Genomic DNA, 25,385 nt, shown 5'->3' on the forward strand with positions numbered 1-25,385 from the left:
AAGCTCTGCCCTTCTTCCAGTCACTGGTGTTGAACTAACTGGCTACTTTGCTAAATTCCTGCTGCCATCAGTGTAGCTAATTGCCTGTCAGCCTGGTTCCAAATAAACTGATCAGCACCCTGGACGAGACTGAAAGGAGTTCCATGAAAGTCTTCAGTCTTCCCTTCTTCTCTTCCACAGTCTTTTGCATTGGTTTGCTTCTCCCCATTCTGAAAGGTCAATCGAAAGTGTTCCTTCTCCTCTCTCAAATTTTTTTCTCCTCCATTTTTTATTTTCATCCCAAATACCTTCCATCTAGATTCAAGGACCGTCAATATTTTAGCATCTTTATTCTCTCTCTCTCACATTTTTTGCTGATAATGAACCACTTGAAAGTTAACTGAGGACCTCAGGACACAGGCTTCTTCACCTCTTAATCCTTAAGCAGGTGTCTCCTAGAAATAATGATGCATAATCGTAACACACGGTATTACTGTCACCTTTTATCAAAGTAATTTTAATTTGATAATTTCTTCTAATACTCAGTCCATGTTCAAATTTCCCCTAATGTGTCAAGAATCTTTTAGAGGGTTAAAAAAAAGTCTTAAACCTGTCTCCTACCCTGTCCCTCTTCAGTGTTGTCTTCCTGAACTTATAATCTACCGTCCTGAGAAGTGAACGTATGTTACAAAGTTCTCCAAAACAGCCCCGGGCCCGCCCCTCCTGAGGTGACTCGATACCCCAGTATTCCAGGTACTAGTTCTGAGTAGCGGATTACTGCAAAGCTTGGCTGCTTCAGACAAAACTATTTTGCCATGCTCACGGGTTCTGGGGGCCAGAAGTGTGGACAAGGTGCCCTGCGGGTTCCTTTTCTCTGCTCCGTGACGCCCGGGGCCTCTGGGAAACTTCAAGGCTGCGAGCTGGGTTGTCTGAAGGCTTGTTCACTCTTAAGTGTGGTGTCTGGGCTGGAAACACTCGGAGACGTGGACGGCTGCCTGAATGCCCGCGCCTGGCTTCCCCGCAGCACGGCGGCCTTACGTCAGCTGCTTTCTTACCCAGAGGCTCAAGGTGCCAAACATGAGTGTTTCAGTGAGTTTCCTCTTGTGAAACCCGGTGTCACTTCCACTGTACAATCAGAAGCCCAGCTGAATCCAAAGGGAAAGAGGCGATTCCACCTCATGTTGGAGTGGCAAGGACGTTGTGGCCGATGACCACGTGGCAGGGAGGTGCGGCCAAGACCACGTCGGGGAGATGAAGTCTGCCGTAACTTGTACAGTGTAGCTATTTCCGCCCTGGAGCTTTGCGCATCAAATTGCCACATGTCCTATTTTCCATTCTGTTTCTACCTTTTCAGGAAAGATCATATGTCTTACTCCTTTGAAGAAATGAAGTCATCTTTCCACAGGCTCCCCCTCCCTCCCATTTCGGCTCCCCCCAAAATTCCTTCAAGTTCTGAATAGGAAAGCCTTCACTGGTTTTTTTCCACCTCCATCGCTTCCATTTAACTGGTGACGAGTCTCAGGTGTGCATCCAGTCTGTGGCACCCCAGTGTGACTGTACCCCCTCCCCCGGCCACTGCTAACCCCCAGCTCTGATTCAGCCACGTGCACTCATATAAACACCCCGTAGACAGTCTCCCCGCAGCGGGTCCACGGACTCTACCTCCTCTTGCCTCCGCTGCCCCTTTCTTGCAAGGCTCTCCCGTTGATAACTGGTAACCGCGGGACTTCCCACCACCATGGGAGTCGATTTGGCGTGAGCCGTCAGACCGTTTTCCTGACCGCTTAATAGGTTTCAAGACTTCAGAAGTGAACACATTAGCCAACTACAACCATCATTTGGGCAAGTGAGTCTCCCACTGGTGATCAGTAAACAATTTCCGCACGTTCCTTTTCTGAAGTGTTCGTGTTCTGGAAGAGACAGCAGAGGCGAAATTAAAGGCAGCAGAGTCACAGACATGAATAACTTGGAGAGGAAGCTGCTGTGTTTCCCTTAACTGAGCACATGGTTGACATCTGTGCCCTGTCTGTCTGGCAGGACTTCAGCTCATTGATTTCATGGCGTCCCCTGGTCCTGCCACTGACTTGTATGTGCTATAGACTTTAAACCAAAAATTCCACTGTGATCACACACTTGGAAGGAGAAGTTTGTGAAGTACCTGGTGTTGCTTTGTCCAAACAAGTGAAACTTCAAAGTAACCCTCCGAAAATGGCCAGAGAAACTAGAAAGGGAGGGTTTCCTGATCATGACTTTGAAATTGCTCAACAATTGGTAATCAGGGAACACACGAAAAAGGCGCAGCCTTGATGGGAGACATGAAATAATTATTTCAGGAGTTCTCTCAAAACAATGAGAGATTTGGCAAAAACGCAATGATTAAAATAATCTGTCTTCTGTGTCCTGAGTGTGACAAAAGAACAAAAGTAGCTGGAGATGCTGCTAATGAAACAAAAATGGGATTAACCTGAACGGGAACAAGACGCATCAAGGGTAAGAGTGAAATTTATTTGTTTGAAGTTAAACATGTTTTTATTTGTGCGTTGTCTTCAGTGTTTTGGGAGGAAAGGGGACCTCTAGCCAGAGCTGAAATATTCCAGTAACTAGAAGCTGTTCGGTCAGCTAAACTCCAGTGTGTGCTGCCGTCCTGGGGAGGTGGGTCTCACGCCTGCCATTTTTATTAGAATATTTACAGGTAAGATTTCCCACACGACTTCCAGCTAAGTTTGGACAGCCACCTGCCTCCCCTCAAAGGAAATACATGTAAATTGAGCTTCTATCTCTAAATTGCCTTTCTCTTCAGAGCGTGGTTTCTTTAAAACTACAAAGGAAAAAGAAATAGAAAAAAGAACGAGACAAGATTTTTTACTCTTGGTCTCCCCCACCCCCCTTCTCCAGCCCAGACCCTTTGGAACCCCTCCCAGCCACCCTCAAACTCTTAAGCGCAATTCCCAGGAAATTCTTTGTGATTGAAATTCTTCATTCTGCCTTCTGGGAACTCCATTTAAAAACGATCCTGGTTTCCTTTCCTTAATAGTGGAAAATCCGATTCTGACACCAATTACAACGTGTGGGTTTCTCCCCATCGCCAAGCAGTCCTCTGACATCAGCTGCGTGTCGGCGGATTCAGCCCCGTTCTGACACCGTCTACCAGGAGACAGCGTCAGGCCCCGCAGGCTGAGGGCTCAGTCCTGCGAGGCCTCAGAGGACAGCTGCAAGTCCAGGTGTCACCTGTGCTCCTCGCCTGCTGGTTACAGATTAGAGGTCTCCTCCTTCTCCTCCTTGGGCTGGGCTGACTTGCTAGAGCAGCTCACAGGACTCAGAGAAACCTGCCTACTTACTAGATTGAAAGGGTGTCGCTCAGGAGCAGCGGATGGGAGAGACGCCCGGGGCCAGGCAGGGGGAGGTGGCCCTCTTCCTTAATCTCCACCAGGTGTCACCAGCCTGGAAGCTCTGCAAACCCCTCTGGGGATTCTTTTTTGGGATTTCATTACAGATGCATGACCTATTAAATCATTGACCATCGTGAGGGGTTCAGCCTCCAGCCCTTCCCTTCCTGGAGGCCAGGGGGTGGGACTGAAAGTTCCAACCCTCCAATCACAGGGGGTTCCACTGGCAACCAGCCCCCAGCCTTCTGAGCTTCCAAAAAGTCGCTCCATTAACATAACAAAAGGCACCTCTCCCGCTCTCAGCACAGGAATTCCTAGCGTTCCGGAGCTCTGCGCCGGGAACGGGGACGAAGACAAAGAGGGTCTGATGGAATGCGCCAGGCAAAACAGCCACCCCCGGCTAGGGGCTGTCCTTGAATCTAGAGCCAAGTGTTAACCTTCCTTGGAGGATCTTGCCCCATCTCACACAAAGCTCGTGGGTCTGCTGGGGGGAGGTTTCTGGGCCTCTCTGCCCTGGCCAAGCACAATTCCTGGACGCCCCCTTTCGTTTCTAGCGCGGTTTCGCCTCGTCTGCACTTGCTGCTTCCCACCCCTTCTGCAGCAGATTCTGGCCGAGAGGGGCTTGAAAGTAAGGTGCTGTTTGGAGTCAAATGGCCGAGAGGAACATCTCACCCACTTCACACGCACCTAGAAAAACACGTTTCTGCAAATTCCAGGATATTCACCGAGGGCGGGTGGGGCGGGACGAGGGGCGGGGCGTGGGGTGGGTGAGGGGCGGGGCGTGGGGTGGGTGAGGGGCGGGGCGGGGCGTGGGGTGGGTGAGGGGCGGGGCGGGGCGTGGGGCGGGACGGGGGGGCGGGGTGGGGCGAGGACGGGTTGGGGCGGGGCTAGAGGCGGGGCGGGGCGTGGGGTGGGTGGGGGCGGGGCGGCCCCGGGGCGAGGGGCGGGGCGGAAAGTGATGCTCGTGTTTTGTTCTCTTCTTCCCCCGACGCGTTTCTCCCTCCTCCTGTTTTGATTCCCGGCCATTTCTCTTCTTAAATTGGCTGAGCTGGAAGGAATGTACAGGGACTGCTGTTTTGCACCACAAAAGCAGAACCTCTCCACCGAGCAAAACGACCGGCACCGAGAGCGAAGGGGCACTGCCTGCGGGCGGGGCTGCTGGTGACCGGCAAGCCCCCAGCGGGGAGCGGCCCGCGCCTGGGGCAGCTGTGCGCCTTTCTAATTTCCCACCTCGTGTCCAGGCCTGACCTCAATTCCAGCTCACCTGGGAAGATGAATGGCCTCCCTCCCCCTCGGCTGATGGCTCGGCCCCACCTTCGTGGCCGTAAAAGATCATTCTAGACCCAGAGGCCCAGGAACAGAGGAGGGCCGGCCTGTCGGGCAGCCCTGTTCCGTAATGGGGCAGGGTCTAAGCCAGTTCAGCTCGGCGGGTTTCCTCCAAGCCTCGTGAAATAAATGTACATCCAGCCACAAAGCGGTGCTTTTTGCTAATTGAGGGATTCACTCAAGAGGGGAAAGAAAAAAATGTGAACATTGCAGCCCGGTAGGACCGTGAAGCCTGCCTAGGTGACTTCTCTGGATTTCCGCGGGGTGGAACCGGTGTGCAATTATTTTCCCGTCCAACCCAGCATGGAGCTGCCGGTGGCTTGGTGGAAAGGACCACGCCAGCCAGAGCCTTTGTGCCATGGGCTTCAGGGTGGGAGCCTCTTAAAAGAGCTCAAGGTTCATCAAAACAGCAAAAGGAGGGTGATTGCAAACTCAGTGATCCAGCTTGTCCGTCTGGGTCTTCATTCAGGAAATCCTTTTAAGAAATGTCTTCTGGGCTCCAGATACTATTCTAGGAGTCGGGGTTCCACAGTGGGCTGACTGCCTTATGGAGGTTATCCCGACCCTGTTTCCAGAAGACGGGAAATCGGAGCCGGGCAGACAGAAACCAATAGGTGTGCGTTACTGCGACTTTTTTTCCCTCCCTCTGTATCTCTCCATCTCTTTGTCTCTCTCCATCTCTTTCTGTATCTCTCTGTCTCTCCCTGTATCTCTCTGTCTCTGTCCATCTCTCTATGTCTCTGACTTTATCTCCGACACCATCTCTGTCTCCATCTCTCTGATACTCTGATCACGTGATACTTTGAACAGTGGAAGGGATTACATACTTCATCTGGAAAAACCAACTGGACTTTTAACCATGGACTCTGGAAAACGCTCGTCTCAGGCAAAAAGACAGCCCTGTGTTTATGGTGTTCCTTTTTCCTTTCATTGCCTTTTCTTACAGCTACACAAACTATAGAAGCCATTGAATCATATTCAACCCCTGTCCTTCCAACTGGTAAAGTTATTGAACACGTCCATGTCTCGCCTACGGTTGACCTGCTATGGGGCACTCGCCTAATGGTCACTGGTCACACTGGCATGTTTCCTGGGTTGCGTGGACAGCCCGCGTTCGCCCACCAGCATTCTAGTGCTTTTGGCAACAGCTCTCTCCCAAAGGCTGGCCTTGTTACCCCTGGGAGCTGGGGCTGTCCTGGCTCCCCAGCTGGCCTTCTCCGACGCTAGTCCAGCAGGGACACCGGGACACCTGGTTTCGGCCAGGTCAGGCTGGACCTCTAGGCTCCCCACTCAGCCTTTGCTGGCAGTGGGGACAACGAGGCCGCCGGCTCTTCTGCGCTGTGCGGCTGGAGCAGCGTAGTAACCGTCTAAAGGAGCTCTGTCTTGTGAGCTGCCGCTTCCTTATTCCTTTGCTTAAAGAGAGCAGACTTTCTGGGAGTCCTTTTGTTTGCCCCCACTGGTGTTTCTGGCTGCCGACTTCTTTAGTCCTATGCGACCTGGAACACCTGAGATGCGAAGAACACCCAAGGAGCTGACCATTCTGTTGCTCCCTGGGTCTCGAGGCCTCTGTGAAACCCGCCTTCTTTTGACCGTTCAGAGTCTCCCTGTGTCTGTTACGGGCAGAACGGCCATGGAACTTCGCTGTGCTTAGAAGGGCTGGGAGCAGGCACACCTCATCCATCTTCCCAGAAGCAGGAGTCTAGATTTCCACCCCCCCAATTCTGGCATTTCTTTTTTTTTTTTAAATTGATATATAGTTGATTTACAATGTTGTGTTTGTTTCTGATGAACAGCATAATGATGCAGTTATATATGTATATATATGTTCTTTTTCATTATCGGTTATTACAAGATATTGAATACAGTTCCCTGTGCTATAGCGTAGGGTCTTTATATCTTTTTATGTACAGTAGTTAGTATCTGCTAATCCCAGACTCCTAATTTATCCCTCCCACCCACCACTCTCCCCGATTTCTAATGGTCAGAAAATACGAGGTGAGATGAACAATAATCTCTCATGTTCTCCCACGTCCTCGACCCCCTGGACTCAAAGCAGTTTATACTATTATTACGCTATCTTTTCTTCCCTGCTGTCTTTTTACTCACCTCGTATAGTTTAGGGAAAACAAAATGCATGATCTGTACTTGCCTTATGGACTGTCAACCACTAGGCTCCTTTCCCAGACCTTCAGTCTAAATCTCTCCTCCCAAGTCACCCGCCTTGGGATGCTGCTAGCTCCTGCTCTCATCTCGTCCAGTGTGCCGCTGATGGTGTTGGAATCAGAACACCACAGGCACGAAACGGACGCCTCTGCCCTCTCCCAGGTCGCAGACGAGCTGCCAGTCCCGCCAGCCGCCCCTGCAGAAGTTGGCAAGTCTGCAAACTTCCAAAACTGCTGCCGTGGTGTTTCCGATGCTTGTAAATATGGCAGAAGGCCTCCAGCTACAGAATTTGTTGGAAGCCTTTTTATTTAGCGAGATTTATTTTAAAAGCCAAACGTGTTTCTTTGTCGTGCACTTCTGTTTGCTTCTTTAAGAAACTTCGGAAAGTAGCAGCATCGAGGCGGGGAGGAGGCCTAAACCACGTCAGCGTGACTGGACCAAACCCTGGGAAAGCGATGGACTGAGCTGCCCTTCTCGTTCCTTTCTGGGTTTAGAAAATGCATGAAATTAATGCATGAAAGTTGCATTAACAGGGGTCCTAGAAGGAAACAGAAGGCACATGAAACAGGTACTGAGGAGACCCGGATGGATCGGATCAAGAGAAAGCAACAAGTACATGGGATGGTGTGGTGCCTTGGGACCACTGACACTGGGGGGCTACTGCCGTCCCTACGCCTTCAGGGACAAGGGAAGGGTGCGATGAAGAACACACACCGTGGCTTTAGAGAGGGCCACCTGATAGGAACCGTGCTTTTTGGCAGAGGAAACAGATACCCACTCTGACCAGCAGGGAGGGAGCTGTGAGCAGTCCCCCCCTCAACCCTCTGGCCAAAACCAACAGGAAGCCAGAGGCCAAGGGAATCCACTGAAGCAATTTGAAAGAGCCAGGCAGAGAAGCGTGGAGAGTGGGCCTGGAGGGGCAAAGAGAAGACGCCCAGCACAGCGTCCGAAGGGGAGCAGCAGCAGCGAGTGCCATGAGCCGCTGGACGTCCCTCAGGCTCCTGCACGGTGGTGTCCAGCTCCAGTCCTCTGGGCGAGGTGCCCAGCGCTGCGCGCACCCTAGTGTACACAGAGGGGCCACTCGTCCGCTAGTGTCCATTTTTCCTGATCGTAAAAGTGACCTATGTCCATTGTTTTAAAAGGCACATGATATAAACCCAATATAAAGACGAAAACCCCTCTAATTCCACTACTTGGGTTCAGGGAGCGCATATTTTTATAGATTTGCCGGCAGTGAGGTGCTCGGTGCTTACTTGTGTCTCTGTTGGGTGATTGTCACATTCAGGATTTTAAGTCCACCTTTCTGTGACTTGGGGTAAATCTCTCTATTTGTTGGTGGGGTTTGGGGGTGGGGAGAGGAATGCTCACCTCTGTCTCTGTCTGCTTCATCGGCCTACAGACGAAAAGATGCCTCCAGCTCAAAACTTTGTGTTTCTCCTTAAATGATGCAAGTGTCTTCCCCTCCTCCCAGCCGTCCCACCTTAGGTGCTTTCAATTTCTCTCCACTGCGCATTGCTTGAAGCGTACCTTCTGGAATCTTCCATGTATTCTGTTGTTACTGAATGTATCCCCGCGTCTCTGCCTACAAGAACAAAGAGTAGAGAGAAGACAGCGTTGGCCAAGGCTTCACTGGGGGCCAGTTCGTATGAACTTCAACAACTTGTCAGTCCCTCGTTCCTCTGACTGTGTCTTTTTTTTTTTTTTTTCTGATAAAGGCAATTCCTTTTTATTTTGAACCACACCTGTGACTTCATCATTTTCTCTTACCCCCTCCCTTTCCCGTGTTCCCATAGAGAGGCCCCCCTGGGATTCCATCTGATGAACACAAAGGTCAGTTTCTCTTGTGGATTCCAGGGAGGGCCTCTCTTCCAGGAAACGTCGACTCTTTGCAAGAGAGTAGAGTGGAAAGCCTCTGACTGTGTCTTTGACCCATGAATCCAGAAGACCAGTCTCCCCTGATCCAGAGCGATCTTTCAGAAACAGAGGGGCTCCGCCAGGAAGTCAGCAGTGCATTTACATCCATCAGAGACCGCGGCCGGCTCTGTCTTCGCATTAGGTCTGAGAATTGCCCTCCTCCCACCTCTTCCACCAGAACCACCGCGCTCCAAGCCGCCTTCGTCTCCCCTCTTGAATTTTTTCACAGCCCCCTCAGTGGTCTCGCTGCATTCACTCCTTTCCACAGCAGCCTGTGTGATGCAGTTAAGATGTAACACGGCTCGGGGTGTCCTTCCCCAAAAAGCCTCCCAGTGGCTCCGCATCTGGTGACGCATGACCCCCCAGACCTCGGGTGCGAGGTCCTGCGTCGTCCCACTGACCTTGTCCCCTGGAACCCCTCTCGCTCACTCCGGGCAAACCGCCCTCCTTGCTGTTCCCGGGAAACGTCAGTCATGCTTTCTTGCGTCTCCACTGAGGGCGATTCTGCAGCCCAGGACACTTCGCGGCGTCGGGAGGAGCTTAGGCACGGCCGGGGGGAGACGCTGTTGGGAGACAGTGGACAGGAGCGCCGCTCCGCACCCACAACGCCCAGGACGGTCTTCCCGTAACAGCGCCGAGTCTGAGGAAACCTGCGTCTGTCTGAAGGCCTGCTCCCTCACATGTCCGTGCTTGTCCTCTGCACCAGCTTAAACTTTTTGCTGGAGTGTTGTCTTCTCCATGAGCCCTCCCCTGGCCCTCTCATCTCAAGTCCCAGTTCTTCACCGTCCTCCCGACACAGCCCGTCCCCCTTTCCAGTATATTTTTCTATACAGCGTGATCCCCTGCTCACAAACCCTGGCATCTTCTTACTAATGCCATTTCTATCCTGTTAGGAGATAAGCTGCACGGGGTGGCAGTTTCATCCATTTTGTGCGCTGCGTCCCCCCACCCCTCACCCCGTGCGGACAGCGCCCGGGGAACACAGCAGGCACTCAATAAATATTTCTTGGATGGATAAAATAGAATTGCAAATAGAGTGGTTTGGCACCTCTCCCTCCACTTCTGACGTCTAGAATAAAAGCTGAGCTCCACTTTTATCTGCCCCCAAAGGCTCATTAAGCATTACTCTCAAACCAGATCAAGAAGAACGCCTTCCACAGATGAACCCTGCCGCGATGCACAGAGCGAACAGGACAAAACCGTGGGTGCTGCTTTTAGAGGACATTTTCTGTGTGTGTTCTCGTGGTATTTCTTCAGAAAACAGAACAAAATGGCAAAGGCAGAGTGCCTGTTTGTGAAGGCTACTTAACTGGACCTTTCCTGTGTTCCCAGGACCCTGGCTGGCTCTGCAAGTTCTTCTTAAAGAGCTCAGAACAGACCTACCTTTAATATTCTCAGTGCCGGTCCTCGGTTATTTTATAAACAAGAAGGGTTAATATTTTCTGTCACTGAACGTTTGAAGATTGCATCTCCTTGAGGGCACTCAACTCCTACGCTTCTGTTCAATCAGCACAACATCCTGGCCACTCATCTTTAGAGAGTGTGTGATAATCTGTTAGTGATACTGTCTTTTTTCTGTTCTCTTTTCTTCCAATTTCTAGAAAAATGCATGCAAGTTACATTCCAAGGATGCTGGAATTCCATTTATACCTGGCGCATCCATTATGGGCATAATCTATATTTCAAGGAAAGTAATTTATTGTTCCTCTGAAGGAAGTTCAATATTTGAAATCGGTTATCTCACAATGAATAAAGTAAAAGTCTGAAGCCCATTTAAACTTTCCATTAGCTGCAGCCCAGCCAAGGCAATTAAGAAGCTTCTTTCAGATTAAGGTTGGACTTGCAGTAATTGAATGGACTTGATTCCAAGCCTCCGCTGCTGTGACGTTGCCCTAACGTTCAGCTTCCCATACGCGGGGCTGTGGATCCAGCACGTTTCCCCATGAGTCAGTGCGGGGCAGGCTCGTGCCCAAGAGAAGCTCCCAATTTGAGCATCTCATTCAGACAAGGAGTAACAGGAAGGGCTCGGCTTCCTTGATATTTGGTAAAAAATCACAGTGGGAATAAAAACCGGTGAACGCTGGCTTTGCCGTCAATGGTGTTGCCACCTTGGCTGTGACGGGAGGGTCCCCACCGGCGCTGGTGCTTGGTTCAGGACTGCGCGTGCTTGGACCCACTGGGACACAGGAGACCAGGGAGGGCAATGATGCTGTGTGCTTTGTGTGCTTGAAAGGCTGACCAGCAGTACTGAGACTGGGTGGTGATTGCAAAATGGGTTTCTTTCATTGTGTTTAAAAAATGTTGTGACCCCCCCCTTACTCTAGACACCCTGAATCTGCATGCTTAATTGCAGCAAAGCAACATGAATTCACTTTTTTGTAATGATCCCTGCACCTCCCATGCTGTCCTGGGGTTGATTCTGCCCACAGGACCCACCCTCTTGGCATCAAATGATCCCCCGGTGACAGCTCACTTCATCCTCCTTGACGCCACGTGGAGCCACGATCTCCTTTACTGCCATTGCTGAGATGAAACGGCCAGTGGGCTGCCCTCCGTGCCTGACGAAAGGGGCTGGAAGATGTCCTTCGGGGGGAACCCAGCTCTGAGCTGTTTCACCCTTGTTGGCTGAGCTGCATCAGGTCACTCATGTGCTTGACCGCTTGTGACATGACACAGGTGTATGTGCCCTCTGACCTCTGAGCCAGCTACCTGCGGCAGAAGAAACGGGTTTGACTGACAGTGACATCCTGCCATAAGCACCCAACCCAACTGTCCCCAGTATTGCTTAGAGGGGACCCATGTATCTTTCCACCTGCTGCAAAACCTCTGCCAAGGGCACCCATAACCCACAAGAGTGGGTGCCATGCTTAATTTCGAGTTGCCCAGAATCAAAGTGTGAAAGACACTTCACCTTTTCAAAGAGTTTAGAAAGTTGGTGAAAATGTGGTGGGTGCTTTGCTCTTGTAACATTACCGGTTTCTGGGTGGAGACACAGGGGCCACACTGGCTGTCCCAACTACTGAATGTGTGCCCAAGATGCCAGCTGACCTGGCTCAGCCACTTAATTTTTTTTAATTGAAGTGAAGTGACAGTGTGTCAATTTCTCATGTACAGCACAGTGTCCCAGTCGTGCACATATGTAGATATGTTCGTTTTCATATTCTTTTCCATTAAAAGTTATTATAAGATATTGAACATAGTCCTCTGTGCTATATAGAAGAAATTTTTTAAATCTATTTTTATATATAGTGGCTAATATTTGCAAATCTCAGATTCCCAAATTTATCCCTTCCCAACCACTTCCCCCAGTAACCATATGATTGTTTACTATGCCTGTGAGTCTGTTTCTGTTTTGTAGATGAGTTCATTAGTGTCTTCTTTTCTTCTTTTTTTTTTCAGATTCCACATATCAGTGATATGGCATTTTTCTTTCTGGCTTACTTCACTTAGAAGGACAATCTCCAGGTCCATTGATGTTGCTGCAAGTGGCATTATTTTATTCTTTTTTATGGCTGAGTAGTATTCCATTGTATAACTATACCACAATTTCTTCATCCAGTCATCTGTCGATGGACATTTAGGTTGTTTCCATGGCTTGGCTGTTGTAAATAGTGCTGCTGTGAACATTGGGGTCTGCGTATTTTTTCACATTAGAGTTCCCTTGGGATGTATACCCAGAAGTGGGATTGTTGGGTCATACGGTAAGTCTATTTTTAGTTACTTGAGGAATCTCCATACTGTCCTCCACAGTGGCTGCACCAATTCACATTCCCACCAGCAGTGTGGGAGGGTTCCCTTTTCTCCACACCCTCTCTGGCATTTAATTCCACTAGCAGATTTACAAGGAGAAGTATTTCCACAGTGTGATATAATCATGTCACATGGACTCAAAGGCACATAGCTCCTGCTTCAGGGCAGGGATGCCCTGCTTTTTCTTTCACAGTCCAGTGAGTAAGAAAGCTCTTTGGAAGCCATGTTCCCAAAGGGAGGCCCTTTTGAGGGACCGCCCATAGTCATGAAGGGAAAATGGTCTCAAACAATTGAGGACCCCCATGCTGGATGAATGACATGCTGGGGGAAGGCTGTCCTGCTGTCCCCGCAGAGCTGGCCCGGCGAGCCCAGTCTTCAGAGCTGAGTCGCTGAGTCAACAACTCGGAGCGGGACGTGGGCCGGGCTGGCATCTCCCACCACGTCGGTGTTTCCGCCGTCCTCTCCGGACGCCCTCTCCCCTGCTCTCTGCGCTCTGCCCGCTCCGTGTCCTCTCTGGGCTTTCAGGGGACAGTCACAGTGTCACTTTATGTCCTCACCTCCCCCTCCTCTGCCAGCAGCCAGCCTGGCGCTGCGGGGCTCCGGGGACCACGCCGAGCTGCTGAGCCTCACCGCCCACCGCTCCGCGGGCGCCCGGGGACGCGGGGCCCGGCCGCCTGTGCGGGGCGCGCCGCTCGCGCAGCAGAGGCGCCAGGGCAGGCCGCCGCCCTCCGGCCCCGCTTTCCTCGGGGCAGGGGGACACAAGCCCTGTCCCCCGCAGCCAGCGGGCACGCTCTGCTTGCTGCCCGGGGTCGGTCTGTTTTCTGCCAAGGGAAATAAGGCTGAGCGTTTCTTCTAGGTGTTCATTAAACGTGACATTTTATTCCTCTACTTTGCACCAGCGCCTCAGATTTGCAGAAATAACAAATGTTTTTGAGCTATTTTCTTGCAACTTTGGTCTCTACCACTCTTTCTCTCCCCAGCTTCTGTTTCCTCTTCCATTTTTTTTTTTTTTTTTTTTTTTTTTTTGCGTTTCTCCTTGTGGCAGACAAGGAGCTTGTCCCGTGGCCCCTGCCTCCCACGTCCTGACAGTCACACCTTGTGCGACCTCCTCCCTGGGCGCGTGTGTTGGGGCGGGGGTGGGGGGACGGCAGCTTGCTTCTAACCAACAGCAGGGGGCTGAGTGACATGTTTATATGACACGATATTGTGACACTCATCCTGCGAGGATGCTTTTGTGGGCTGGATGAAACAAGTGGCCATGCTGGGGCCACACAAAGCCAAGAACTGCGGCAGACAGGGGGCACCTCTGCCGACACCCAGGGGGCGTCTGGAAACAGACCCTTCCCCGCCAGGCACTCGGATGAGACCGCATCCCCCAGCACACACCATGACACCTTGATTCCATTCTCGGAGGACTCAGCCCAGCCTCACCCATGCTCCTCCCTCCCAGAAACTGGGAGACCATGAGAGCGTGTTGTTTCAAGGTGCTCAGTTCATGGCACCTGGTTACAAAGCGATTGATAAACCCAGTTTGTTTCCGGCAACAGAGGAAAATCAGCAGCCCGGGAGACGCTTTCTTGTGACTTTGTATTATGCGTGACATTTCTCTGCTGCTCTGGACCTGTCACCTCCCTGGGCACTCCCCGTTCCCCATCAAACTGGTGTTTCCCCGTCCTGAAGGGCTGAAATAATGGCCAGATACTGATGCGGTCTCCTCCCGTCAGGGATGAATATACGAGCCTCCTTCCTGCTGACGCTGCATTCCCCCTGAATAATTGGTTTCAGTTGAAATCGCTCAGTAATTTGTAGGCCACCTTCACTTTAAAGAGTGTTTCAAGCAGCTGCTGTCATCTGTGAAATAAGTTTGGTTTTTATAAATGAACTGTATTATAAATCAATGGGCCCAGCTCTTAAGTACACTGGGGTAATTTATGGATGTTATGTAAGGGAGCACAATCTTCTCTCAAGCTTATGATTAAATACGATTCCACCTGTGACTAGAAGGCCCGTCCTTCAGACAGCTCTGTGCACGCACGATCCCGCCGCACCTGGGGCTCAGTTGCCCCTTTCCCCCGCTCAGAGCAGCACCAGTTATAGCCACACCGGGATTTTTTCTGCACTTATATTGCTTCAGCTCGTGGAGGTCACGGGTGTGCAGAGATTGAATTTCTCAAGTCTGTTCCCCGAATGTCTAAGTTATATGAAGTGTGACCAAAACGCCTTCCTGAGGAGAAAACCCTAGTGTTCACCACTTCAGATCAGAGCAGAAGCTTGACATTTGGAGCTAGACATTTCCCATTTGTCCTTCCGGAGTCTTCTCCACGGCTGCATGCCTCGGGAGACTCAATTTCAGGAATGGCATCAGTAGTTTAGTCGTCCTATGGTTGGCGTTGGCCAGTGAGACACTGTGGCAGGAGGAGCAGAGATTGGGGTAAGTGTCCCCTGGCTCTTTCCCAGCAGGGTCACCAATGGTTCGCTGGATCCTCTCACCTCCTGTAGGGGAGCGTCCCTGTTCCTGCAGGACCTGAGGCGTCCTCGGGTTTTCCTGGTTTGGTTTGGTTTGGTTTTTCGGTGCCTGTAATCTTGCCTCCACCTTTGCCAACGGTCCCTTTACCAACCTCCCCATCCTCCCCTTTGAAGCACCGTCTACGCACGGCTGGCCCTCCCCACCAAGCAGAAAGTCAGCTCTACGTTCAGTGTCTCAGGACATGGTGGAGAAGAGATCAGAAATCATCTAGGACACATGAAAAGATCCTCAACATCACTAATTATCAGAGAAATACAAGTCCAATCTTCAATGACATAGCCAATTACAACTGGTCAGAATGGCCATCATTAAAAAGTCCACAAAAGATAAACGCTGGAGAGGGTGTGGAGAACAGGGGACCCTCCCACACGGCTGGTGGGAATGTAGTTTGGTGCAGCCACCATGGAGGACAGTATGGAGATTCCTTAAAAAACTGAAAATAGACTTACCCTGTGATCCAGAATTCCCACTCCTGGGCATGTATCTAGAGAAAACTCTAACTCAAAAGAATACATGCACCTCAATGTTCATAGCAGCGCTATTTACAACAGCCAAGACATGGAAACAGCCTAAGTGCCATCAATGGATAAAGACGATATGGGGTGTGTGTGTGTGTGTGTGTGTGTGTAATACTACTCAGCCATAAAAAGAATGAAATTATGCCATTTGCAGCTGATGGTATAAAATGAAGTAAGTCAGACAGAGAAAGACAAATACCACATGATATCACTTATATGTGGAATCTAAAAAAAAAATGATACAAATGAACTTATTTACAAAACAGAAACAGACTCACAGACATAGGAAATGAACTCTGGTTACCAAGGAGGGAAAAGGGTGAAGGGGAGGGATAAATTTGACATTTGGGATTAACATTAAAAAAAAAATAACCTAGGAAGCCCCTTGGACTTGCTGCAGAATTAATACCTTGGAGTGAAGAGAGAACTTGGGGGTCAGTGCTGTCCATTTCAGAAGCAGGAGGGTCACAGAGGGGCTTCTCCACAGGCGAAGGGCCATCGGGCTCTCCCAGCATTGATGTGGAGGTGTCGGGACCCTAGAGAAGGAAGGCATAAGGTGAGGAAGGTGGCGCCCTGGTAGACCGCGGGAAGGCTCCTGGACAGCCAGCCACGTGCCAAGGGCAGACCGGGAGGGAAACGCTCGCCAACTCAGCAGTCACCTCAGAGGCAAACTTCACAGGCGCAAGAAAGGGACGACCTGCCTGGCCCTGCACCCCACTACGTGCCGCCCCCACAAGGAACCTGGACGCCGTGTTGGATGTGGGGGAGACTCCCTTGCGGTGAGGACAGAGAGCGTGTATTAACTGCATATTGTGCCCCGGACAGCCAGTGCCTTCCATGTTTAAGTAGCTTACTCTCCCTAAAGCCACGGGGACTTTACAGATGGGGAAACTGAGGCCCTGAAAGGTCAAGGTCACTTGGCTGGTTAGTGGCAGAGCCAGGGTTCAAACCCAGGCAGTCTGGCTCCCAAGTCTTAGCTCTATTCTGCCGACCCTCGTGGAGACGGGAGTGAAAGTTCCTTGCCAGGTGGATGAACCCAGCGAAACACCGAGAAAACTGTTCCTGTTGCACAGCGGTTTCTCAGGGCTGCCCACAGCCAGGGCTGCCTAGGGACGCTCCAGGACACCCCCTCCCACCCCTGCTGGGCTGTCCGTGGCATTCAGACCGTGGACTCCAGGGTCCACAGAGGGAAAAGTTGAAGCTGGAGATTGGCTAATATTTTAGAAAGCTGGGGAATCCAAAGCTGGAAGGGACGTTACAAAGTCACTCCCGCAAGCCCCCTGCCTTTCCACAGGTTTGACCGGTCCTCAGCTTCCTCGAAGACGGCCAGGTGGCAGACTCTAGAACCTCGGCCCAGAATTCGGTTCCTTTAAATCTTGCTAAACGGGTTTCTCATCACCCGCTGAGCTTCAACGCCCTGCCCTGTCCCTGCATCCCAGTCTCTGTCCCTCAGGACAAGCCCCGTGTTTCCTCCTAGCACTCATCGCGCTGAAACCGCCTGGTCGGGGCGTCACCCTGCGGGGGGGGGGGGCGCCTGTCCCTGTCTCGAGCAAGGAAGTTCCGGGAGAGCAGGGGCCACGTCCGTCTTGTTCTCTGCTCCGTTCCCAACACCCAGAGCAGGGCTGGCCGATGGCAGGAAAGCCACCAAAATGCGCTGAATGAGTGAGTCATCCTGATGGTTCAGAGACCCTCAGGCTCTCACAGTTGGAAAGAACTTTAAATGTCTCCCAGTCCAATCTTTCACCCAACCCACGGCTCCAAAGTGCCACCTACCACAGAATCACGTCCGTGGATGTTGCTCTGACTTATTTAAGACCCTTGGAAAAACACCGTTCTTTTGTGGACAAACAAACAGCTGCCGTCCTATCACGCACGTGGAACGAAGCTTCTCTGTGACACGTGGCTCAGAGTCTCAGTGCGCACCGCTTGCAGACGCAGCTTTACAGTCACGGCGAAGGTGGGCGAATGGCTAACATACTGCTGATGTTAGGTCATTTGATTCCAAAAGTCGGCTTCTGCTAATAAAGTGCTGTGCTTTGCTCAGACCATCTTCACAGCTTCTAAGTACCCATCGACTGCCTCTAATGGACAAACCCAGGGTTCTCAGATCACATTTCAGTTTCGAAAACTGCCACTTGAGAAAATGGTCATAAAGAGATAAAAGGGCTGTTAGTAGCATGTGTTGGTGAGTATGCCGGAAACGGTTATCTTTTTGTACTACTGACAGGAGCAGAAATTGGAATTTTAAAAGCATACACCAATTCCACATCTCAGAAGTTTCTGCCGGAGAAACTCTCCCCTCTGCACGCAAGGATATTCATCTCAGCGTAGGTCAACAGGGGAAAACTGGGAACAAAACTTCTATTAGTAAAAAAGTGTAGTTTGATATTAGGTTGTATGCCAGAAATTGACACACTGTAACTGACAGTACTTCAATTTTAAAAAAAAGAAGAATAAAACAAAACAGACAGGAATTCACGATTATTTTGGGGGAAGAAGGAAAAGGATCTGGGTTTGAGGGAGAAGGTGCTGACAACTTCAGTGTTATCCCTGAATTTCAGCATCGAACAAGGAGCATCTCTGTATGTATTCCTGGTGTTGTTAAAATTTAATGTGAAAACTCTGCTGTTATAAATCAGAAAACCAAATATAAGTGTGTGGTGGGGGGGAGAAACTGGCAACGCCAGCTCGAGACGCCACACTCCTGTTCTGGCTTTGTATGTGAGCCTCAGACTTTCCCCCCCAAACACAAGAGATGGCCAAGGGTTTCCTGGAAACTGTTCCGTCAACACAGGCTGCTAATGCTTGTCTTTGCAGACACTATCCCTTGTGCTCTGGGGTTGAATGCACTCAGGTTCCCTGTGAGCGTAGCCTCCAGGTGCGTAGGAGCTGAAAGCTGATGAGACGCAGAGGTGGCAGGAGGGAACAGTGGAGAAGGTGCTCACCTGGCTTGTCCCATGCCCTCGGGGGACGAAGCGATGCTTGGTTTCACTGTCAGCGTCTCTCCCCTAATTCTGGAAACAAGTTCCTTCTGGGACCTGCTGAACCATACGGTTCCCAGCAAAGTGGTCACCTTTTTGCATGGCCTTCCCTGCCAGCCTCCACATTGGATCAGTCCCTGGAGGCAAATAAACCCAACCGAAGCGCACCAGAGAAGGATGCTTAGAACAGAACTGTGAAACCGAGCTGGATGCCTGATAGTAGTGGAAACGTTCTCCATAAAACCTGGGAGCACCCAGTAGCCGTGCTTCTCCCTGGACAAAGAATCCAGGTCCCAGGTGAGACAGAATAAAATTAATTTGCCTGAAGAGGGACGAAACAGGGAAGAAAGATTGGAAAGACTCTGCCTTTCTTCCTCATGCCCTTCCCGCTCTTCAGTTATCCCCACCCCCCTCCCTGGATCCCACGAGCCGATCCACTCCCCATCTTGTAGAAAGGAGTCCTGATGAGTGGAAGGGCCCCCGCAAGCCCCACGGCAGGAGTGTGGCTGAGGAGCATTCGTCCTGTTACAAGACCACTGCACGTGACAGCTTCTCCTGCCTCTGGAACCCGAGCCGCCGCAAAGCAGTCCCTGGTGCCTCTGAGAATTCCAGCTTTTTTGGCGAGAAAGGGCCTAAGAGAAGCCAGCTGATTGCTTTAACACACTCAAGGTTACGGCGCCCCCACCAAACCCACCACCATGACTTCATCTTCATGAAATATGTACTGGATTATGCATCACTCTCAGGGAGAGAGAGGAGTGGCTCTGTGCCTGCCGCCCAGTCCCCGAGTGACAGAATGTCCCAGGAGGGCGCTGCCGCAGTGACGGCCGCCTGCTCCAAGCTCAGCGGTGGCCACAGCACTGAGGACTCACAGCCCTGCCACCCGCACGGGGTGCTTCCACCACGTTCTGCTTCTCAGCTTTGATCAAAATCAGCTCGTCCAGGGAGGACCTGGCTGTGCGGACACGCGTGATTCCTCACAGCCAGGCTCCAAAGACGTCAGAAAGCTCATTTGTGATGTTCTGGAACCTTCCAGAGACCCACACATGCCTGCGTGCCCCTTCTCAGGGCATTTATCAGCAGAGGAGCCAGGCACACACAGACACAGAGACAGGCGGGACAGTGGATTATCCTCAAGGCTATTTCATCCAAGCTCTGAAAAGATGCCTGAAAAATTTCTCCTGTTTCATTATAAAGAAGGCTTCCCAGTGACCAAATACGTTTACCTCCACAGTTAACATAACTCGCCCCAGAGCAGGACTGAAAAATGCTCATATTCCTCACTGCCTCGTCTTCTCTTTCTCTGGTGCAGGATGGTAACGAACTGTGCACACACTGGATTCAGACAGACCTGGGTCTGGTGTCGGCTGACTTTCCCGCTAGCTTGTGCCTCTGTTTCCTCATATGGAGATAAGACATATTGATTAGAAACACATTAATTGCTAGTAATTTATACAAGTCAGGGGTTGTGTGTTGTTTTCCATGACAGAGAAGTCCTGATGTGTCAGTTCAGTGGCTCAGTCATGTTCATGTGCCTACGATGCCCCTAATCTTTACCTCATGGTCATAGCGTGGCTGCTGCAGCTCTTACCATCAAACCACTGATCAAGGCAGGAATAGATGGCGGATGGTGGTTGCTGCGCTGTTCTTTTCCTTTCCCTTCCTCCCCAATGTGTTACTTTTTACAAGAAAACACAAGCTATACTAGACTTGCCTCCACCCTACCCTACTCTCTAAACTTCCATTCACACGTGTTATTGGTCAGTATCCTGTTAAAAGTCCTCCCTTGCTATAGGAAAAAGGATATTTTATTTTCTACCCTTAGTTGAAGGCAGTAGGGGCATGGGAATTTGGAAATGGATTTGCGAAGATTAAATAAGTAATAAACGTGGAGTACTTAGGTGAGCAAAAATTATTGACGATCCTTTTTTTGTATTGTCCTAGCAAAGTAATCGGTTTACACTGGATATTACAGAAATGCCGCTAGTCATTTTAACAGAAATTCATAATATTTTATGGCGTACACATACACACACACACACATACCCCAAATATATATATGTATTTTTAATAGAATCGTAGCACGTTTGATCTGGCCCAGGTCTCAATATCTTGTTAGTTTAATGCTTCCTTGATGAAATCTCGATGGACTTCTTCATGTCTCAAGTAACTTGTGTCCAAAAATTATTACTTTCGGTGGGAGGAAGGGAGTCTCTTTTTATCCCTTTTTTAAAGTTTGAATAAAGGTTATTGTTTATTTCTCCATTACAGAGTAATATAATGCCAGGAATGTAGTAAGTGCTTAATGAACGTCGTTGCTAACTCTTCATAACCAGCCTGATAAGGTTTTCCCCGTATTTGAAAACAGTTCCTTCACAGAGAACCTGGAAGCACAGAAAACCTCCTGGAGGTGCTGTTGGCCGGCTGCCGCGTCTCCTCGGCCAGGATGCGGGCAGGTGGTCACGTCTGCTGCGGGGGAGTCCGGGACACGCCGTCTAGCCGTGTGCCCGCTGTTCCGGAAAAGAGAGGCCGAGCTGGCCGGGGCCGCCGCGAGGAGGAGGCCAGCGGGAGAGTGAGGTTAGCGCTCGCAAGGGCACACCGTGCTGCTCCAGTGAGAAGGGCTGAGACGGGGCAGGTGTCCGCTCTGCGGTGGAGCAGGGCCTGCAGCCCGGCCACCACGGGCAGAGCCGCGTCTGCGCAGCAGCTGGGCACACGCGTCCTGTCGCAGCTCATCACCCGCGCCACTGCGGGTGGCACTGCTCCCTGGGTGGCTGGTGCAGACAGAGGCCCCGTGAGGTACCCGAGACGCTCTTAATAAACTCCTTTTCTGCTTCGGTCAGCCAGACTTCCTTGCTGTTGGTGGGGACTCCAAAGCCTCGTAAACCCCGCTAAGGAACCTCAGACGTTCCCGGCACGCACAGAATGGGGCGCTTACGTGACACGACCGGCGTGCTGAGTCACTTGACTGTGGCCATCACTTCACAATGTCTTCCCAAGCATCATACCGTCCCACCTAAACACATACAATTTTTATTTGTCACTTGTACCTCAGTTGCCTGCGACAGGTACCGAGCTGCCCTGCTCACAGTTGACGCAACCTGTGGTGCTGAGTGAATGATGAATGAATCCGTGCGCCCTGAGTTCCAGGGACGCAGCCAAGCACCATGCGAATGACACAGAGCTCCGATGACCCAAGCGTGAGTGAGGACCGGGTCCAGGCGGGCACCACGCCTGACACGCAGTGTCCCTTCCTTTGCGAAGCAGGAGCTGCATGCTGATGCGGTTACAACAGAGCTCAGGGCAGGATGTGGAAGCCGTGTTTTCCCTACGGGCGCTGTTTGCTCTCACCCCCTGCCTTATGTTTATGCGCTGCTCTCTGCCTCCCACGAACAGGGTCCCGCCCGCCGTCTGGCTTGGGCGTGGTTTTTCCCAAGTTGGTAGATAAAGGAAGTGTGACGTGGAAGTACCACGCACGCGTTTGGCACGTACTTGCACAGACATGTGCGATCAGTCTGGTTGAATCGGCTCCCATCTGGCCTAAATATAGAGACATCGATTTCGCTCCAGATGGTGCCGGGGCTTCAGCTGATTGCTCTCTTTTATATAATAAGCCCGGAACGCATGGCGCCTGGGGACGGAGCCCTGGATGTGAACATCTGCGCGGAGCGCAAGGTGCCCTGGAAGTGGACTTGGAAGGTCCCCTTGGAAGGGTTCAGTGAATCTTCACGGCGACAGATGCTCTGGCTGCTGAATGAATGATCGGGCCAGGCCCTGTGCACAGGGCACCGAGACGGTGATTCAGGGATGCCCCTTCTCGTTCACGGAAGGGGAGCAGTGAGCCTCAGGGACTAGGCGGTCATGGCTGGGTGGATGTGATGATGTAGGATGCTCAGCTCTCGGGGACTCGGAGACTCCTCGGCGTTGCTTGGGGACACTGGACCACTGCGCTCCGAAAACAGGAAGCGCAGGAGGGAAACTGGCCATCAGCCAAGGAAGCCAAGTCAGGACTCTCAGGGGCAGGACACCGGGGACCCCGAGAGGCAGAACGTAACCCATTTTCATGGGGCCAGTTCAGGCAAAAGACGTGGAAGTCCACCTCCTCACTCATTCCTGCTTTCCAGTAGAACGGGATTAATCAGGAAGGATGCGTCAGTGAGTTATAAGTGGATTACGAACAGTGTCCCAACATCAGTTATTAGAAATTACAGGCCAAGATATGCAATTATGGATGCTTTAATACGCATGGTGGAGTCAATCAAAACCCAATAGGAAACTAAACAGATAATGAGGAAGCCAAAGAGACGTTAATCTGAGATCACCAAACAAAACATTAAATTAGCAACAGAAAACCACGGCCAAGTTAAGTTCAGGCGGCAGACTTACTGGTAGGAGCACCCTCGCCCCTAGAAGGACAGACGCTCTAACCATCTGCATCCTCTTTTACTTACCGACTTGCAAGCACCCTTTATGCACTAAAATATCGGTCCTTTGTTCTATGTGCTTATGTCCACCAGCGGTCATTTGCCTTGTTAAGTGTGTGTGTATTTTGGCATATGTACGTGTGTCTTGACATTCAGAAAAAGCTAGCTTTTATTCCATCTACCCTCAGCACTTCTTCTTTGGCGATTTCTGTCTTTGGCATCTTGTTCAGAAAGCCCTTCCCTACTGGAAAATCTATGTATTAAATCTACCTACATTTTATTGCAACCTCTTATAATATTCATTTCTATTCCTGAAACATAATTGGCTACCGGAGGAAGGGTTGCCAGAAATGTTTTGGGAGGTGTCAAACTACACCAAGAGTTTAATGGCTTTTTTATTTATGGAAGTTGAGACTGCGAAGTAATGAGGGCTGATATCTAAATGAATGTATCAGAAATAAACGATGTTGCCAAACAATGGCTGCCCCTTTCAGAACAGTCATCTTGGGCACCTATTTAATTCCAGCGCTCACTTCGGCAGCACATTTACTAAAATTGGAACAGAGAAGATTAGCGTGGCCCCTGCGGAGGATGACACGCAGATTCGCGAAGCATCCCCTGTTTTAATACGTACCTCCGAGTCACTGAGCTGCACTCCAGACGTTAACGCAACATTGTAAATCGACTGTACGTCAATAAAAACATTTAAAGAATTCCAGTGATATCTTCAATGCCAAAAATAAAATAAAAACGAAACAACTCTTTTTTTTTGAATGATGCTCAAAAACAGTCACTCCGTGAACCCATCACTTGAAAGTTACACCTTAATTCTCCCTTTGAAAGTTACCCCCTAGGCCTCGCCCGACTTGCCTGAGTCACGTTGGATTTAATTAATATCCCAAATCTCTCCTGTCAGTTTTTGAGTCGAGCCAATGTTTGTTTGTTTGTTTTAATCTGTGTCAAAAATACCAGTGAAATTTAACTGCATTATGTAAGAGAGACCCTCCCTGCGCAGGCTGAATAATGACCCCTGAAGATTACGATGTCCACGTGCCAACCCCCAGCATTTGTGGACATTATCTGATGTGGCCAAAGGGACTTTGCAAAGATGACTGAACTAGGGATTGCGGGACGAAGAGACTTTGCTGGGTTATCTGAACGCATCTGCAGTGTAACCGCAAGTTCCTTGGTAGGGGGAGGCAGAGGGAGGCTGACTGCAGAGGTAGGAGATGTGATCCTGCAAGCAAGAGACGGGAGTAACTCAGGGAAGGGGCCACCAGCCAAGGCGTGCAGGCAACCTCCAGGGACTGGAAGAGGCTGGGAGTGGATTCTCCCCCAGGACCTTCAGAAGGAACCAGCCCTGCGGACGCCCTTTGACACCAGAGAAACAAATTTCAAACGTCTGACCTCCAGAACCATGGGAATGCATCTGTGGTGATTTCAGCCACCGTCTTTGTGGCCGTTGGTTACAGCCGTCACAGCAAACTAACACACAAACTTAATAAATTTTGCTGTGATTCCAGTGAGAATCTGCACTGAAAATCCACTCTAAAATTAGGAAATTTTACTTATTATGTATTACATACATACATACGTTAGGCGTATTTTATATCAACACAGATATAACCTGACTGAGCCACAGGATGCCCCAGGTACGTAGTTGGACATTATTTCTGGGTGTGTTAATGGTTCAGATGGACACAACAGAGTGTCCCCAGGGGACCCATGCCTCCTGGGAGGCGCTGAACAATGCATGTGGCTCAGCAGAGTGACTGGTCTTGGAAATGAGAGCAGCATCCCGTTGGTCCTTGTGAGTGAGGGGGTAAATGCAGACCCCTTCCCCAAGTTCAACACATCCCCGTACGGATGCCCACGAACGCTGCGGGGGGCACAGCTGCGCTGGCTACCTCTGTGACTTCTCATCCTTGGGGGGGTGCTCATTGTATGACATCCCCCCAAACACTCTTATGAAAAAACCTGTTACTCTACAGAAGTTTTAACTAACGACTCCATTTTGTCATTAGAAAGATGAACATACACCATTAATAGCCCGCTGATCTGCCTAAACTAGTGGGTGTTTAACACACACTTGCTGAATCCACACAGGGAAAAGAATAAATATCCTCATTCCCGATCAAGCAGTTATTTTCCCGTCGTTGGACTTCGGAAATCAAAAGTCTCCAACTGCCTTTGATCTATTATTTATCATTTAATTACTGAAGGCCGGAGCTGCGAGGAATTTTAACGATTACTTTAAATAACCGCCAGTCATATTTGAAGAAGTTCTTGTCTTCACCACCCGGAACTTTTCCAATCTTTTTCTCTTTCCCTCCTAAAATATTTAAGAAAGACATTTCCTAACACTGGCCATGATTAGCCAACACCAGAATCTTCCGGAAGGAGAGTGAAACATTCATTTA

The 25,385-nt window shown here is 50.5% G+C and overlaps 1 pseudogene; it reads left to right on the forward strand.

Annotated features, from left to right (window-relative positions):
* Nucleotides 1-23,490: 23,490 nt before the first annotated feature.
* Nucleotides 23,491-23,591, forward strand: LOC123614932 (U6 spliceosomal RNA; annotated as a pseudogene).
* Nucleotides 23,592-25,385: the final 1,794 nt, after the last annotated feature.

The sequence above is a fragment of the Camelus bactrianus genome, chromosome 32 (genome assembly GCF_048773025.1).
Source record: "Camelus bactrianus isolate YW-2024 breed Bactrian camel chromosome 32, ASM4877302v1, whole genome shotgun sequence".
In the NCBI taxonomy this organism is placed as follows: Eukaryota; Metazoa; Chordata; class Mammalia; order Artiodactyla; family Camelidae; genus Camelus; species Camelus bactrianus.